Source organism: Ursus arctos, unplaced genomic scaffold, assembly GCF_023065955.2.
Source record: "Ursus arctos isolate Adak ecotype North America unplaced genomic scaffold, UrsArc2.0 scaffold_5, whole genome shotgun sequence".
Lineage (NCBI taxonomy): Eukaryota > Metazoa > Chordata > Mammalia > Carnivora > Ursidae > Ursus > Ursus arctos.
In genome coordinates, this window is record NW_026623067.1 from 75,054,357 (window position 1) to 75,070,325 (window position 15,969).

Below are 15,969 nucleotides of genomic sequence, written 5' to 3' on the forward strand. Positions count from 1 at the left end.
TCCATGCTTATTTATCACACACCGGAATGGAGGAATAAGCAGAGGATCAAAGTGGCTCTATTTTATTAAATACCACATTACTATTCTTTTTTGGTTAGAGAAATAGAGGGCATATTTTAAAGGTAGTATCCTTTTTAGTTATTTATTTTGACATGGTTTTATGTTTTTATATCAGGGATTATTGTGTTTCTTTTAGTCTCCAATTCAGATATTGAGTCAGCAGTGTTCTTTCCTCCTAATTAGGTTTTAGTTATATCTAGGGGCTCCCTAGGTGCCTGTGGCCAAGAACTCTAATATAAATAAAAATGCAATATCATTTTCTGTTCCATTATAATTATCAACTGAGTTGAACAAAACCCACTGAGATGACTATTAAACTACGATAGAAACTTTATGAAATGTGTGGTCCCTAAAAGCACTTTTTACATCAGTTCTAAAACGATCCAAGGTATCAGAAAGAGGTAAGCTTGCATATCATTGTCTTTCTAAAAGCATCCTTTCCCAGACCTTAGAACTTTTCCAAGCCACTCTGCCCTGGCTCTAGTCTGCCCTAATTAACTTGGGCAAGGAAAGAAACTAAGAGGCATCTTCTCGGCCCCTGGTCCTCATCTAGAGTGTTGTAATTGAAGACTCAGGCAGATGAAGGACCATTCTTCTGACTAGAACAAGTTTGGCTTGATCTATAGTTTACTTTGTCAAGTGTAATATTCTCAAGTATCCTGCAAACGTTCTTTCCCTGTGTTTCTGTGGTGCCTCAACACACAGGAACATCACAGGTAAAAGGTTTTGTTTTGTTTTGTTTTGTTTTTTAATAGAGAGAGAGAGGGAGGGAGAGAGAGAGCACAGGCAGGGGGTAGGGACAGAGGGAGAGGGAGAAGCAGACTCCCCGCCTAGCAGGGAGCCCGATGTCAGGCTCAGTCATGACCCGAGCTGAAGGCAGATGCCCAACCGACTGAGCCAAGATACCCTATAAGGGGGTTTTAAAAACAATTACCATGTAAGGTACAACATGGGGAGTAAATAATAATGTATTGCATATTTGAAAGTTGGTAAGAGAGTAGATCTTAAAATTCTTCATCACAAGAAAAAAAAATTTCCTAACTATATATGGTGACAGATGTTGACTAGACTCACTGTGTGTGATCATTTGGCAATATATACAATATTGAATCATTATGTTGTGCACCTTAAACTAACAATGTTCTATGTCAACTTGTACCGCAATAATAAACAATTACAACAGGTTGAGGAAAGATATTACTTTCAAGAATGATAGAACTGATAGCATTCATCCACTTCTGTTTCTAATCTTTCGTGTACCTCCAGGATATAGGGAGGCTCCAAGTAAAACATTTCTTTGCTTTACAGTCAGGCTGAATTTATTCTTAGGTCATGAAAATCCAAACCATGGCTCCTATTGTTTTAGGCTATATTAAGGTCCATGATATTAGTCTTAAATCAGACATAGTTAAACAGTTATAGCCACTGACAGTTGATCATTGTACAAAGCTATCAAATATTTAAGGCCATACAGTCATGGTATTTTTTTTTACAAAACTAAGAATACTTACAAAACAAATGGTTCGTAGTAGCTGTATGGTTTGTAGTACTGTAATTTATTTTCCAGCATAATTAATATACTTTATCTGTTTCAGCTGAAGACTTAAAATATTAAATATTCTTTCAGGGAAAATATCATTAAAGCTAATTTAGAAAATCTAAAGCAGAATAACATTTTACAGACAAACTGCAGTTACATAAAACCAACAAATAAACAAAGTAACAGGCCTCATGTACTTCTGCTTACAGGGAGACCCACTCCAAGATTCTAATGAGAGCACGCAGTAAGAACGAACCCTTATCTCTGTGAATGACTTAAAAGTACAAAGCTTGAGTTTGAATTAACTAACATCTATTACTCAGCAACTCAATTCAACAGACATTTACTGTACATATAGCACAAGGCAATGAGTGAGGTGGTATGAGGTACAAACAGATATGTAAGACAGACCTCAAGGAGTGAACGAGCTAGTAACTAGGAGATAAAGCAGGCGTCCAGGCCACTGCAGCGGGAGGCAGAAGGTGGTGATGCTGTGAAGGGTACACACAAAAGGCTAGGATGGCAGAGAGGCCAGAAGATTCACTTCTAGCCGGGAGTTCATGGAGAAGGCTTCATGTAGGAGGGAGCGTTTGTGTTGAATCTTAGAGGAGAAGATAGGACTTGGGGCTATGAAGGGCACAGCCTGAGCAAAGCCATGGAACGTGAAAGCACCAGAGTGTTTATGAAAAATGGAACACAGCTAGTCCAAGGGGAGATGTGTAAAAGGTGGAAAGAATCAAGTGTTTATACCTGAACATGGACTGGGGGTTGTTCACATGAGAAAAAAGTGGTTTCCCGGTTGCCCTGTACATTCGGAATCACCCTGGGGATCCAGTTAAGATTCCAGGGCTCAGGCCCACCCCAGAGATTTGTCTGTGCACGTGCATTTTCAGTGAGCACCCGAGATCACTTTGGTGTGCGGTCCATAGACCACACTTTACGAAACACCTGTGTGGGACTTGGAAAGCAGTTCTTCTGGAGTTAGAATATATTTTTAGGTCATAGAAACTTTGCATGTTTTTTGAGCAGTGAAAAGCTAGTTACAGAAACTGTGGTTTGGATTTGTTTATGGCACTAAATATTTTTTCCAATGTGAAAACAGATAATGAGCTCTTAAAAGAACACTGATAAAATGTAATCTCTCTCTCTCTCTCTCTACACACACACACACACACACACACACACACACACACACACACGAACAACCTACCTCCAGATGCAAGAAATCTCTCTTCTACCAAAAAGAGTGTTCGGAAAATAAGCAGTGCAAGCCCAAGAACGCTGCAGAGTTTGAAGTGTCTGTATTCAGAAGCCGTGTGAGACATCAAATGCTCTGCACATCAGTAGGTTTGGGTAGAAAAGAAATTTAAATAAGGGATGAACTATCCTGTGGGGCGGTAAGGAGGACTTGTATGTAATCTGACCTGTCAGTGTGGAGTTGAAAAGGGGTGTGCTCCTGCTTACATAAATCTTCATGCTGCTTTTAGTAATTAACATGGGTAAAAATCATAAGAACATTTTCCACAGGGGTGAGGCCTCTCCTTACCCCTTTATACTTCATTTTTCTTCTAAGCTTTTTTAATGGTGGCTAGAATCCTGCAGTAGGAATCACATTCTTGATTTTTTGACAGCATTGCCACATTTTCATCCTTTTGGTGTTTCTTAATTTCAGACTCTGCATTTTGACAGCTCAACCCTGTTGATTAATGCCTTGTAGGAACCCCTATATGGCCTGCCTGTTAGCGATCTAATTTTGTGCTGGAATGCCTGGGCTGGTATGTTGAACCGATTCACCACCCAGGTGGCTACATTTGGACTAAATGAGCTGTGAAGGGTTTCATCTTTGCCCATCACAGTCCTCCTTAGCTGAGCCCCACAGTATGCAGCCACCGCTTCGACATGATTTGTCACAACCCATCAATAGAAAATAAATTATTGCCATTCTCACTTGTCAATGGGCTTGTCTTCACTTCAGCTGGCCTAATGATTGGAAGCTCAAAGGGGACATTTCCCATCTTTGTGGAGCATGATTATGACCGAATGCACTGCTCCCCTATGCATCATGGCCAGTAAAAACACGTAGGGAAAGCAAATTAATTGGCTGTTTTGCGCCAGTGATTAGAACATTACACTTGAAGTCTGCAGGAACTGATATTAGGCAAGCAAGATTAGGTCGGTTCTGACTTTTATTTGCTTAGTGCAACATGATTAGCAACCGCTTCATTCCAGGTTCGTGCACTTGCTGCTGCAGAAGAAAATCTTCATCACATAATGATGCTGCGTACCTTTAAGCTGATAAGCATGTTCCAGGCAGAAATCAAAAATCTCTTTGGGAAGGAAGCAAATGAGGAGATGTAACAGAGAACTCATCAAATGGCTTTAGAGTCATTCTTGTGTCTGGCACTTTTGAAAATTATATTCCTAGGAAATTCGCTCTGCAAGCTATATTTGCAGAATGTAGAGATGGTAATTGTGTCAGTTCACGAGACAAAGAATAAAAGGACCCAAGGAGCAACACGAAGTAGAAGGTGACACCTTTCAATGAACTAAGTGAAAATGAGCTTGCTTTAAAAGAAATCGAAAACTCTTCTTCCTTTCTTTTTTTTCTTTCTTTCTTTTTTCTTTTTTTTTTTTTTTTACTAACTACAGAAAGAGCAAGAAGAGCAAAAGATACAATGGCAGGGCATCAAGTTAAACCTCATAATTAAATTCAGAGATACGGTAGATCAAAGAGGAAACTGTATTAAAAAATTAGGTCTAGGGTGTGGATTTGAGTTTCCTTGTTAACAGCTTTCCCTGCAGTATAATGACGAGAGGCTTTATCTAACAGAACAATAAACAAAGATGTGGTATACCAGAACAAGAATGCCTGACACTTTATTTTAAATATGATAGTGTTTTAGATTTTGGCCATGTCTACAAAACTAAGCAGTGGTGTTTTTTGTTTGTTTTTTTGTTTTTTAATTATTGCCCTATCTTGTCTACCACCACCCAGGAATAAGAGAGGGAAACGTACTGTCAGTAAAGATCACAATCTGTGTTCCTAACTTCCATTCTCTCTGGCCTTCTTAGTGGACCTTTTTCTAGCTGTTTGTTCTCTAGGCCAGAGATGGATGCCCCAGGATGACAACTAAATCGGCAAAGGAGACACAGTTTAGAAATATGATTGGTGTAGTTTCATGTTTATTTAACGTAGTTCAGGTTTCATCTCTGCCACAGAATGTGACACCTGTGATTTAAGAACACTCAAGTCCCTCCACGTGGTGCCAATGATTCACATGCATGGAACCCCCCCCCCCTCCCGTATCACAAACATTTCTGTTTACCAAACTCTTAGTCTGTTCTTCCTGTTTCACTGTCTTTTACTAGCATGAGTTACTGTCTTCTGTCTTTGGAGACATAAGGTTCTTGAGCTCTCAAGTCAATCTCTTTGTCTTCTGGAGTAAGGTCACATGTCATCATGGAGAACTCCTCCTTTCTGAGGTTAGTGGTCCTCGTTGTAGGAAGTCTGGCCTGCTCAAGGCCTTCTTGCTCTGCCTCTCCAGTACTGTGTTTCCAGCTTCTTCTATTAAGGCAGATTGCGTCCTTTACTTCTCCTTTTATCTTTTTCCTGTCTTGGACTATTCAGGTAAGATCAATCTCTTGTATATTTTGTCTATTACATGGGTTCTCCTTGCAACTCAGTTTTTACCTTCTTGCCTTTTATTTTGCTGCCCCTCTTTTTTTAAAACTTATACACACTGTCCTTTACTGGATCTCATCTGCTCACATTTGATCCTGCTGAACATTCTTCATCTTTAGCTCCCGGTTCAGGATATTTCCTTACAAAGCATATCCCTAACTGCATTCTGAGATGTGACTATGTGTTTTATGGACGCAACGATGCGCGCGCATGCACACACACACACACAAATTAAAATTGGGGTCATTTTAGAAATTATATGTCCATACCCGAATCAACACTGGTAAGTTAGATGAGAGATCACTTGACATGTACATAAATACACAGTTGTTACTCTGCTTTAACACATAGGTGGTTTTTGTGACCCAAAGGCTGCTTTTTATCTATGCTGTCTATTCAATGATTGCTGTCAATACTGTGAATATGCGTGTGATTTCAACATATACTTGGGATACTTCATATTTATTAAGATAGTAAAGATCCGTCCTACACACATTTGTCCTCCGTGCATTGTGAGAAAAGAAGAAATTTTTAAAAACAAAATAGTCTTGTGTTTCTCAAACTTTTTCCTAATCAAAAAAATAAGAAGACTGAATTCTCAAAGTAAAAATAAGCAGTCTTGTCTCCTGTTTATATACTGTTCATAATTAGAATTATGAAAAATATGTAATGTCAAGATTGGGAAATAGCGTCTTAAAATATCTGCATCAAAGCTTTACAATATATAGGTCTACACTGAAGAGACAGCTTTCTCAAGAAAAGTGAAGGGTCTGAGATTTTACCGTGTTTGAAAGCCAACAAAATAGGCTACCGCAGTTTCATAAACGCTGACAAAGACACAGGACTTTAGGAAAGAGGCAAAGACCTTAATTACTCAGGGCACTAGGGGCAACATGAGTTCAGGTTTCCATTGGCTACTATTGCTCCTCAAGTCCCACAGGGCAATGCGGATTGGCCCCGGCGGATGCTGCACACATAGTGGGTGTGTGTCCCAGCTGAGGAATGTCAAACTTAGGACACCTGCTCTTACAAGACGACCGCTAGAGAACCTGCCTACCTTTTGCCCCTGAGGGAGCTATTATCTTTATTATCCTGGTGAAGAAACAAATCTGCTCTCTGCCCTGAAGGAGTCACTACCTCTGTCTTCCAAGGCTTTTTGCTATGCCAACATCTTTCAAAGGCAAACATCCTTGAAAAGATAGTCTAGAACAAAAACTATCCTAGACATGTGGAAACACCGTGGAGAAGTACCACCTGGATAATGGTTTTTTTGTTTGTTTTGTTACTTTTTTGTTTTTTTTTGTTTTTTAAGTAGGCTCCATGCCCGGCGTGGACCTCAACATGGGGCTTGAACTCACAACCTTGAGATCAAAACCTGAGCTGATATCAAGAGGCAGATGCTTAACCGACTGAGCCACCCAGGTGCTCCCTTGATAACATTTTAAGTACGATTAATAATATTAGAGTACTTCTGTGGTCTCGCTTGCTGTGTATGTTATGCCATTTCATTCTATCGCGAGCTCTGGGATCCTCATTTCATAGATAAGGAAATTGAGGCAGTCTAAAGTACTTGACCAATGAGGGCATTTTTCTCCAGTGCCTGCTACTCAGTATGCTGTAAAGATATTCTCATGTAAAAAGTAACTAGTCAAACCCAATTTTGATGCATGCATTTCAGAAAGGAGGTATAAAATGTAGTTCCTGATAGGTTATTGGAGCAAGTGTGGATTTGACTGGTTATAATCAATATTAATCACATACATTTGTATATTCTTTTGTAATGGACCATGGGGGCTTCATGGGTATTATTTCTTCATTCAAAAATTATTGACCAGTTGTCTACTATAGGCAAAGTACTAAGTTTTGTTCTAGTGAACAGAAATAATGTTATTGCCTTCATTGAGCTTAAAGTCTAATCATGGAGACTGCTATCAAACAAGTAATACATAATTACTTATTCATTGGCATTGTACACTCTTGGCCTGGGTGAGCTCATTTATTTCTCCCAGATTCTGTTGCCATTTGTATGCTGATGACGCCCCAGATCTATAACTCTGGCTTCTATCTGTCTGTGAGCTTCATATTTTTTTATTTGAAAGTTCTGCTAGGCATCTCGGGTGTTTCTTCTCACAAAAGGCTTTTTCTCTGGTGTTCTCTATCTCAGTGAATGACAGAACCATTTATCCAGTGGCCAAATGAGACATTTGAGCATCATGATTTTATTTTGTCTTTTGTCTGATAAACCACCAAGTCCTATTTTATCTACTAAATATCTTTTGAATTAATCCCCTCTGCCACAAACTTAATTTAGAACACCATTATCTCTGGCTATAATCACTGTAACAGTGACTTGCAAGTTGGTATTACTATCTCCTATCTTGCCCACCCCTTCTAAACCCATCTCCACTTCTCAGTGAGAACCAACTCTCTATAAAGGAAATCTGGTTAAGTCATTTCCTTATTTAAAAGTTTTGATTCTCGCATTGTCCTCAGGATAAATTCTTTGCAGAGCACACAAAAGTCCTTTATCATGGGACCTAGATTCATCTTTTACCTTAACTCTTTAACTCTGATTTCCAGACACAGATAACTTTATTCACGTACATGAAAGTACAATGTTCTTTCTCATCTTGAGTGATACCGGTGCTCTTTTCTAGAATGGAATATTACTTCGATTCTTTGCCTTCACTTCTCTGCCCCTCCTTCCAGCTTTGCCTGGCCAACTCCTATCCTTTTAATTCTAAAATGTTGTTCTTGTTGTCAGGTACTTGCTGTTGTTCCTACTCTGGATTGAAGTCCTTGCTCCGTGTTTCAGACAGCACCCGTACTTCTCTGTCACGGCACACGTCTAGCATGCTGGACTGTGACTACGTTTCTCTGTGTCTGTACATACTACTTTAAACCCCGGAAGGAAGAGGAACTATGTTTGTCTTGTTTACCGCTCTGTACAGTGCGGAAGTACCTAGCACACACCACACTCTCACCACTTTTTAATGCATGAATGAGTATATGCATAAATGAGTGAATAAGTGAACAAAGGAATGATGACTCTTATAAATTTACCTACAACCAATGTGATGCATGAAAAGAGAGGCTCTATAAAGGCTAGACTCCTCCCTCTCTTAGTAAGTAACTGGGAACATATTTGAAAAGAAATGGAAATTAGGGCACCTGGGTGGCTCAGTCAGTTAAGCTTCTGCCTTTGGCTCAGGTCATGATCCCAGGGTCCTGAGATCAAGTCCTGCATGGGGCTCCTTGCTCTGCGGGGAGCCTGCTTCTCCCTCTGCCTCTCTGTTTCTCATGAATAAATAAATAAAATCTTTTTAAAAAAAGAGAAATGGAAATTAAAGCCTCAAATTAAAAAAAAAAAAAAGATAATAAAAAGGAAACCCTTCAAAATAGACCTGTATTCATTGAGGCAAACTTCTGATATAAGAGAAGTTCATTTTCATTTTGACCTTGTCTCACCTCAACATCCTTTCCCGATTAACATCACTCTCCCCTCCTCCAGCCTCTTCCCCTAAATACATAATTGAGTGTTCTTGCTGAGCTTAGCTGCCCAAAGCTATCTACTCTAGTGGCTCCAGAGCTCATAGTCAGAAATTCCTGTGGTCCTGGGTCATCTTTATCTTGCCTTAATCAGACTTTATTTCTTCCTGTGCCCCTTTGCAAACATAACACTGGCTGATGTCCTAATGGCTCCTAGAGGCTTAAAGAATTATTTTTGCATTCTAGGAGTCAAAATGCCCCAATTCAATAGAAAGATAACACACACATAAGCAACTGGGACACAGTTTAGAACTTCCTTCAAATAATAACCTCCATTCAAACTTTCCCCTATGTTTATGTGAGGGACTAGCCTGAGTTTTGACAAAGAAAAAATCATTAAAACATTGTTAATTATATGTGTGAAATGCAATATTTTGTTAAGAGTAGGATAGTCTAGGGGCGCCTGGGTGGCTCAGTCGTTGGGCGTGTGCCTTCGGCTCAGGGAGTGATCCCAGAGTCCCGGGATCGAGCCCCACATCAGGCTCCTCCACTGGGAGCCTGCTTCTTCCTCTCCCACTCCCCCTGCTGTGTTCCCTTTCTCGCTGTCTCTCTCTGTCAAATAAATAAGTAAATCTTAAAAAAAAAGAGTAGGATAGTCTAAATCAAACTGTTCAAGAGATTCTCTTTTTCTATTAAGGAAATCATTTAGGAAATATGACAGGCAAACAATTTCAAAGAACAAGAAAATAGAAGTGAGAGCTTCAGAAAGGTGACTTTTTAAGTTGCAGAAAGCACTGGATGACAAATATTCAGGGACTCGGGAAGCAAGATGGAATGACGGTGAAGGAAATGGAAAAGAAGGATCAGAATGGCACTAAGAAGAGATCAGGGCTGAGTGAACATATGAATTTATTACTACGGGAGAGCAGAAGCTAATGAAAGCAGTAAGAAAATGGACCTCGTGTGCACGAAGCACAGGTGTTCGTACGGTAGGTACATTTTACGTGGGCCACAGGAGAGATCAACGCGAGCAGTATACCAGCATGAAGGAAACGCCATCGATTGAAGAATGGAAAAAGGGGGTTCTGAAGGCGGCACTGAACAAAGATTTGACCTTAGATTTACTGTGGGGGTTGTGAAGAGTCAGGTATTTTAAAAAATTGATGAGCAGAAATATTGATGGAGAATGTAGAGATATGTTTTTGTATGATCTAAATATGAGGTGAAGATGGAAAGATTTGTGAATTCAAGTTCCTTCTATTTTTATTATTGCTAATTTCACTTGCCTAAGTTACTTGCATTCTGTATTTCTTTCTTCCCATTTTCCATAATCTTTCTAAAAGCCATTTGATTATGTTAATCTAGTTATGACTTTGTTAGTTCCCTTTTATGAGTCCCTTCCTTACCTCCCATTACTTAATGCCTTGACTCCTTTCCTTCTCCAGTAAGCTTCTTGAAAAGAGTGGGCCTCACTGCTGAATGCATTTTCCTGTGGTCACGATAATCTCCCTGGCCTAATCAGTGAACACTTTTGGTCTTCATCTCTGGCGTTTGGACTGATGAATGCTTGTTCTTTCTAGAAACTTTCTCCTCATTGCTTTCTTCCTTCTCTTCTGGTTGTCCTTCTCCCTGTCTGAGCAGTCAATACCCCATAGTTCCTCCTCCACCTATCCCAAGCCCCCCCCCCTCCTTTTAACTCTATAAACCCTTCTTTGGCCATCTCATCACCTTCTGTCAAGTCAACCCCTAGGCATCCCTGAGGACTCTCACAACTGAGACCTCCTTGATGAGCTCCACATCCATATTTGCACCTCTGCATACTTCCACCAAGATGAACTCCTGCTACTTCAAATTCAGTATCCAAACTCGCATTCATCCTCTCACTGTCTCCTCCTGACCCCATACTAAGCTCCTTTGCTGTGATTTTGGTGTATTTAGGGAAGACAAGTCAGTTCATCCCATTGAAAGAGGCTCTCCCAACATGCTTGGTTCAGGCTGGTCCAACACCCCCAGCTTATCACCTTAACATTATTCTGTTGGTTTGGAATGACACATCAGCTGGTTCATTTGACCCTAGTGGGTATTGGTTCTGTGTAATTGCAGGAAACAGAGAACAAAGTAAGAATGTAGTAAAAGCACTGCTTAAGGAAGATCACTCTGGCAGTAAATTGAAGGGATTTAGGCCTGAATCTGAAACCTCAGTCTGAGACTGAGGATGAAAAGGTGGGAGTAGCAGTGGGAATAGAGACACAGGAACATTTGTGTGAGACATGCTGAGAGAAATGTTGCTGGGAGCCAGTTCCATTCAGCTGGAGTAGAAGATATGTTTAGTTGCTGTCATTTATGCTTTTTTACTTGGCTTTTCATACTGGTCAGGAGAATAAAGCAATTCATTTGTGATAACAGGAGGTAAACGGCAGTGACTGCCTGGTGCTGGAGGACCCTGGGCCAGGCCCGCGGGGCTCCCATTTGCACTAGAGGGCTCAGTAGGCCAATGAGCATAAAGACCACTAGGGCTGCATTTGGAGAAGTGAGCCATTTTTCTCTACCACCTCCCTTCCCCTTCCTAGAATTCACAGGAGTTTTTTCCTAAGAACTACCCTATGTCAGAGACAGCCACAAAAGAACAGGAAAGAGCTTGCTGGATTTTTGTTTTACACATTTCTAATCCTCTACTATTGCCCTTTCTTCGGTGATATTTTAGCAGAACTGAAAAGTACAGAAACAGATTAGATTAAAATCTATATTTTAATCCTCTCGTTGCCAAATTCCCATGAATTTATGTTAATTAAATAACTCGAATCAGGCCCTCATTTACACATTTACTCCTTAATTATTGTGATTATCTTCACTTTAAAATTCTGCATCAACTAGAAATGAGTCCCATAAAACAAAAAATATTATGACATATTAATGTTGACATAAGGGGAAAATATGAACATTTCAAAGGATTTTTCCCTCTTTTACTACACATACATGTAAGAGTTGAATTTGAGGCAATTATTCAAGCCTTTCAGAGTTCAAATATCTGGATAGCTAAAGGAAACATTTCAAACTTAACTATTTACATCTTTTAATTTGCCATTATATTTAGTGAGTATTGACAATTTCAAATGACATATGTCATTTTGTATTGTAATAAAACTGGAATAAATAGCATAATTAGAAAAAAATAGCATAATCAGAGAACTTAGCAAGAGAATAAAGTGCTTCCCTTTTACAAATGTACTTTTCGCAGTGGTGTCTGATTTCACATCTCCGCACATAGTAGCCTCTTTTGTGGCTGAGCAGAGCTCCACAAATGAGAAATCATGAAGACTGAGCCTCTATAGTGATGCACAATTGCCAGAAAACTGAGCGGTGAATGAAGCCCTGATGCGGCTTCTGCTGTTTACGTACTCAGGCTCATTATGGGCTGAACCAGTAGCCCACTGAAAAGCGTATTGAGTTATATATACCCACACTGTAGATAAGCCTGTATTTTAAAATGACAGTCTTGACTTACATTTACTTTCTTCAAACTCCTTTCAAACATAGAGAATTACGAGAGCAGGTAGAGAACACAGAACTACAGTGGAGGAGGAACTCTTATGTGTATCGCACTGTAACACTTCACATAAATAAGTAGGTGTTCTGAGAATGTAACATCATTAGTAACCCCAAAGTCTTGGGGTGAAGGGTGTGGGCCTACAATGGAAGCCTAAAACTATATTCCCATCTCAGTATCATATCAAAAACCAGACATATAAAACACACACACACACACACACACACACACACACACACACCCCAATGATTGTGGCAGTAATGATGCCCTTAGAAGCCACTCCAGTGAATGCTTCTGCAATCCTGAACTAGAGTTTCTCAAAATGTCATGTCACACCTTTTACTTTTGTTCATGCTTTTCTCTCCTGTGCCGTGAACACCTTTGCTTCTGTTTTTTCCCTAACACTGACCGGTCAGCTTAGACTGAGTTCCAGCCATCCTGCTTTTGGAAAGCCTGGTCTGACGCCACAGGCTGGGTTAGGTGCTCCTCTCCGTCCAACAGCATTCCAAGCATATCTCTAGTAACCATAATACTTGAAAGGATTTGCCCCATTGTAAGTGATCTGAGGGCAGAGAGTGTGTGTACCTTTTCATCTTTTCTTCCCTTGCTTTGGCACAGTGCTTGTCACTATGGACACCGAAGGGACAGGCGTGGCACTAAACCAAAGTGCAGAATCAAACATTCCAGGAGAGGTCGGAGGAAACAGGAGATTGCCAACATACCATAGAGTTGATCCTGTGCTACGATTAAACTGGAGTGCTTCGTCCAAGCATTTACCCCACGTATCTTGCCTCTAAGCTCTAATTATGTTCCTTCCTTCCCACTGCATACTGCTTCCCAACATCTCATGGTAAAATCCTACCCATGCTTCCAAGTCTCCAGCAAATTACCTGTTCCCAATGAATTTCTTATTTTTCAACTGGATATTATTTCTGTGACCCTAACCCACAGACTTGTTGTTGTTGTTCTTATGACATTTACTTTATTCAGCTTTTCCCATTATTTATATATTTCTCTCCTATCCATCTTTGTGCTCTTGGCTTTATACACACTAATACTCTATAAATAGTTCTTTAATTGAATGCAGTTAACCTAAGGCAAAAACAATTTGTAGTAATGATATACTGGTAATATATAATAAATATTACTTTGTTAAGATCATGACCTATAAAGAAATAAATGTTTTCTTTAAAAAATCGTAAGTTATATGAATTTGTATTTTCACATGAATGTTAATAGTGGCTTTATTTGTAATAGTCAACAATTGGAAATAATTCCAATGTCCATCAACAAATTAATGAACAATAAAAACATGCAACAACAGGGATGAATCTGAAAATAATTATCCCGAGTAAAACAGAAAAAAAGAGTATTACTGTATGATTCCATTCATATAAAAGTCCAGAAAATGCAAACTATAGTGACCAAAGCCGATCTCTGGTTTCTAGGGAATGGAGGAGGGCTAGGCGGGAAGCATTATCAAAGGGCATGAGAAACACTTGGGGATAAGGGAAATGTTCACGGTCTTGATTCTGGTGATGTTTTAAAGTATACATATTATGTCAAAACTAATTTGTACTTATCACTTTGTATACTTTATCATATAATCATCAATTATATCTCAATAAAGCTATTTTTAAAATTCCTCTTTAAAAAGAATTTGTGATAAATAATTTGATTTGGTTCTTATATATATTTTCTGTATGTGGTGAGCCAATTAAAGAGGACAAACTGCACTAAAAGTCTTAGAACTATTTTAATATGAGAGTGAGAACTGTTAATACTAATCTGTTTTGAATATTAAAGCAGATTCTTCAACCTGGCAACAAATATGTGTTAGAATGATCTGTAGTTCAGATTCCTTGCTAACCACTGATACATTTGTGTGAAGTTATACATGCCTCTTCATTTTAATTACTTCACTAATTTTGTAATTAAAAAAAATTAAAGCCGGGTTTTTAGAATTCTTATTTTCTCTTTTCCAAAAGAATCCTATGTTGGGTTTTAATCCCATCAGAGATGGTGCTGATCACGCTTATCCTCCCACAGAGGACCCCAAGGGTCCTACCCTTGTAGTCCAAGGGTTAGAGCACGCTAAGATTCAGAAAAGACTTCAATTCAGAGTAACTTCTCCACCTAATTGACCAGAGGTAGGAATCCACCCTTGTCCCTGGCCTCCCTTAGGAACTGCCACATAACAAGACATTCCGATCCAATCCATGAGATGTTTACTGACCATAAGTAAATGGTATATATTTCTATGTCCTTACAGATACAGACCATGAAGGCCCCACCAACATACCTGTAAGGATTACTTCTGTGAAATCAGATGTGGCCAATATGTGCATCAGAGCCCTCAGCTAAGTTTGAGGTAAGAGGCCAGATGAAGGAACATTCTAAGAGAAGGAGGTTCCTGAAGATCAGGGAGTAAGGCCCAGTGGACAAGGGAGGAGGAAAACATTACAGCCTCTGCCCATTCTCTAGCCACCAGTCCATTCTGTCACCAAGAAGCCAGAGCTCATTTCCTGGGCTGCTGGAGCTTTTAAGATTTCAGGGAAAATCTAAGTAGCCCCTAAAGAATGAGATATCTACCTCCCCTTATTCTCTGGTAAATTTCATCCATTGCTGAAGGAATAAATACACAGTCTTTTCATTACCCTCCTCCCCAAAGAACCTTGTCTTTTTTGGTGAATCCTGCTTCCTCTGCTCAGGAAGAACAGATGTAAGGGTTGGGAGTTAGAATGTACATGGTGTATTAGACATTGTATCAGGGTCCACTTTTCTCACCCATGCTTTTGCCTACCAGTTCTGGACAAAACAGGTGTGATTATCCTTGATGATCTCACCTCTTCCTTTTAGTATCTCCCTTCCTTTTTCTCTCATGCCACCCCTGGGCTACACAGAACTACTTGTAGTTAAAACATTTTAGCATTGAAAGGAACATTAAAAGTCATCTATTACAACCACTAGAGAGACTCTCCTGAAATCCTTGTCAAACAAAAACAACTGGCTTATACTGTAAAACTATTTTAGCTAACTGAACAAAAGAATCCATGCCAATAACCAATGTGAGAAGACTGAAGGAGATTCTTGGGCTCTTCCCTTCTCCCAGGCAACAAACATATGTTACGATGATGATTCACTAAAGATAATATTTGATTCAATACTTCAGGGAGGAAGGGAAGAAGAGAGGAGAAGAGGATATGATGGATAGATAGAGGAGTGCTGTAATTTTTTTTTTTTTTTTTTTTTTTTTTAGCACATAGGAATAGCAAGGATTTAAGTCCCAAGAATGCTATTCTTTAAACTGGAACCTATCCTGGAAAATCACAATGAAATGTGCCAAGAGACCATTTGTGACCAATGATTAGAATGCCACTATGTACTTACTTTGTAAAGATTCACTCTTGCATAATTAGCTCTCAACAAGTGTAAAAGCATGCCTTGATGTGGTAAGGCATAATTTTATTTATTTTTCTATATGATGTTCATAAAAAATAAGTTATGCTTTATTCAACATATACTAGATACTTCTCATTTCTAATAGTGTCAATATGTTTTTATTGGTAAAAATCAAATATATGAAAACTACATTTTAACCAAATAATATCTGTTGCTATTGTTGCTTTTAACTTTGAAAAGTTAATTTCA

The 15,969-nt window shown here is 39.2% G+C and overlaps 1 protein-coding gene and 1 long non-coding RNA gene across 6 annotated transcripts in view; one reads left to right on the forward strand and one right to left on the reverse strand.

Annotated features, from left to right (window-relative positions):
* Positions 1-15,969, forward strand: part of LOC113255092 (uncharacterized) — an 89,146-nt gene that overhangs the window by 69,043 nt on the left and 4,134 nt on the right. For 2 of the 3 annotated variants that reach the window (XR_008957654.1, XR_008957653.1), the window contains exon 2: positions 14,591-14,689. This is a non-coding gene — a long non-coding RNA (uncharacterized LOC113255092). Of the gene's footprint in view, positions 1-14,590; positions 14,690-15,577; positions 15,771-15,969 lie in introns of all 3 variants that reach the window. The other variant, XR_007190472.2, reaches the window with a different exon arrangement.
* KIAA0825 (KIAA0825 ortholog) overlaps positions 1-15,969 on the reverse strand; it is a 376,584-nt gene that overhangs the window by 48,072 nt on the left and 312,543 nt on the right. The gene's annotated exons all lie outside the window — the stretch shown is intronic.